Genomic DNA, 3,271 nt, shown 5'->3' with positions numbered 1-3,271 from the left:
TTTTCGATCCAATACACGTTGTGCCCAGAACAAACTGCTGTCTTACACCAACTGTATTGCAGCCAGTATCCTGAAGCACACTAACAGGCTGATTTTCCAGCAGTCCTTTGGTGACTGGCGTCACACTAGCCTGCCCCTTTGACCGATGGGTTACAGTCGCATAGACTTCTGTTCTCTACAGCCAACATGCAGGAAGCTTGACCCTTTGCCCCTCGTTTCATGCGATACACATCTGCGCGATGGCCAGACTTTTGACATTTCCAGCAAGTCCCAGCGTGAACACTTCAAGTCCGAGATGAACACTCTGAGGCACGGTGTCCTGTCTTTCCACAGAGGAAGCAGCGATCCTCCGCCTTACCTTCCTTCCGGGATAATTCTGCTTTCCACACAGTAGCAGCAGTCGGCTCCTTAGGAATATCATGTTTGCCTAAACTGGCCAAACCATGAGCTTCCATGAAGTGATCTGCAGCTTGTGAAAGCACACCAAGTGTTGCACAATTTCGCCCCTTAAGGAAAACGAGCAAAGATGATGGGCTGTACCCACTCATAAATTGCTCGGCGATAACAAGGTCCCTCAAGCTGTGGTATTTGGTTTCTGTTTTGGCTATTTCTTGCCAGTGATGAAAATAGCCCGACAGCCGCACTGCGTACTAAAGGCCTGATTCATGATCTTCTGGTTTAGCTGTGCGGAATTTTTCGCAACATCCATCTGCGCTGTAGCAAAAATGCTGGAAAAGCGCTTGCTTCAGTAGACTATAATCGTGGGCAGCCGCAGGGTCAAGCCGGCCGAGCAGAGTTAAGAGCCTCTCCCGTAAGGCAGAGGCTAAGCGAAAGGGCTGTTTCTCACGCGGCCACTCGTGCCACGACGCGACGCGCTCGAACCTCTGTAGGTGTGTGCCCAAAATTGTCTTGTGCCTCGTTGAACGGTGGGATTAACTTATGCGGACTGGACACATTCCTTGATACACCACGCACCTCATTGCCAGCAGAGTCTGCACCTGATGTAGGCGGCGCTTCCTGGCAGTGGTCAAGCGATTGCAATCGCAACTCGAGCAGACGCTGTTCGCCTTGAATTCTTGCAGGCTCCATGTCATGTTCTTTAGTGGGTAGCTCCGATTTTTTAGCGAGTCGCTCAGTCTGTTAAGCACGTAGCTCCGACTCTTTCATGACTCGCTCAGTCTCTTTAGCACAATCCTCACGCACTCGGGCATACTCTTCGTCTACCCACTGTTTTATTGCAGCCTTGCTCATGCCCAATTCCTTCCCTGACGGGTACATCAGGTGCACGTCAGCACCTATCCTGGCAGACTCGCCAAAATGTGATTTTCCGCGCCCGTCAAAGACACCAATTAACACGTTATGAACGACACCTTTATACAAAGGACGTCAATGTATGTTAACATAAAGGACTGAACAGGTGCGCACATAGGCAGGCGGTGGCATTGCGAGAGATGGCCGCATACAGCTGCTGTCTGCTGGACATTGTTCTGGGTAGGGGCTTAATGCATACGCGTTCACAAATGTCCCGTGCCACTCACGGATCAAAGTGGGCCCTGAGGACACATGAAGCCGCTAGTCCGGAGGGTTGGCTTGTTAGACAACACAGATCGACAGTCATCTATGCGGAGGAGCGGCCGTGACGGCGGCGAACTGAAATTACTGCGTCGTTGCAACTCGCCAAGACAGGCACTGGCAAGATGGCGGACTGAAGCTGTCACACTGCTGCGTTCGAACACCGCACACGTCACCCCCGCACTGCCACGCACACTCCATGTTGTCGTCTTCTTCGCCACGCTGGCCACTGCAGCGGTGCTACAACCACACTCATATTTCAATGGAGGCAAAATTCTAGAGGCCCATGTACTGTGCAATGTGAGTGAACATCTAAGAACCCCAGGTGGTCGAAATTTGCGGAGCCTTTCACTACGGCTTCACTCATAGCCTGAGTCCCTTTGGGACGTTAAACACCCGTAAACCATAAACAAATTTCTGTGACACTCCAGATAGAATATTGTAATTTCGGATATGTTCTGATGCTGTAATCATGCAGCATTTTTAAAGCTTCATCTGAAGTGGCATGCTGGCCCCTACATTATTGCAGAGCTACTTTCCACTATGCATTGCCTTATAACACAGAATGCTTTCCAGGTCTACCATGTGCATAGGCTTACGTTTTTGGTTTAGCATATGTGTGGTCATAGCCACTATCTCACTGCATTCCTCTAAGGCTTCTTCGCCGCTCAGTGCGCTGCACATTGCAGTTTTTTCAGGCGCTGTGGGTTTTCCCATCTGAATATTTTTGACTTGTTGGGCTTTCCTTTTTGTTGAATAGAATCTTCTTTGTGACTGAATTTTTCTGGTTGGAGACCCGGACTACTGGTGACTACTTGTTGACGGCGTTAATCGATTAAGGAGTTCCTCTAGCACAGGCTGAAACCACGTTGTGAATTCTCTATCTTCTGGGATTTGCGCCAGCTGAGTTCTTATAGCGTCCATGAGCAAGATGCATCGTTGCGAACCTGAAGCAGTTCCTTTCTTCCTCAGTTTCTGGAGGGAAGCAGCCTTCAAGCTTTCCTCAACTTTGTGGTCGCTGCAGATCTGTACAGAAGAATGCAGTGGATATAACTGTAAACGTAATCATCTTGTAGGGCTAGTGTGTGTTTTGGAAAGCAGTGCAAAGAATAGTAGTGTTGCAAAAAATAAAATTGATATCAATATTCACAAGGGCCTGCACACTATCGTTTTAAGCAACAAAATTGTAAGGACTCTCCTAATTTCTTCTGTGGCAGTACATGACATTGTGCATTATGATTTGCAAATGCATTGTGATTTAAGTGGATATCTTAAATCACAAGCTGCTTCCAAAGCTATGGTCTGTAGATATTGCTTATCTTAAATCACAAGCTGCTTCCGGAGCTATGGTGTGTAGATATTGGCGTAACGTACACACTGTTTTTGTTTTACGTAATTTTAGTTTCCCCTTTTACAAAACCACTTCACTGCTGAATTGAAACCATACCTCTTCTAAGCGAGCTGTCTGTGCCAGGCCACTTTTGCTGCTCTTTGAAGATGGCATGCATGTGCTTGTAGAGGTTCCCTTTTGATGCATTGTCTGAGCATGTGCATGTGACGCTATGAATACAGATGGAACACTTTATACAAGCGAATGTGCAGCTCTTTTGACACAGTTTTGTGCAGCTTCGTACCTGTTTATCGAATTGTTGGGGATGACTGTGACTGGACAGCCCATCTTCCTGCTCCATGCTCCAGT

General features: G+C 47.9%; 1 pseudogene; it reads right to left on the bottom strand.

Annotated features, from left to right (window-relative positions):
• Positions 1-284: 284 nt before the first annotated feature.
• On the bottom strand, positions 285-1,089 carry LOC144102528 (uncharacterized; annotated as a pseudogene).
• Between the last annotated feature and the right edge of the window lie 2,182 nt (positions 1,090-3,271).

This window comes from Amblyomma americanum, chromosome 8 (genome assembly GCF_052857255.1).
Source record: "Amblyomma americanum isolate KBUSLIRL-KWMA chromosome 8, ASM5285725v1, whole genome shotgun sequence".
Classification (NCBI taxonomy): Eukaryota; Metazoa; Arthropoda; class Arachnida; order Ixodida; family Ixodidae; genus Amblyomma; species Amblyomma americanum.
This window is presented reverse-complemented; position numbering and strand designations above follow the sequence as displayed.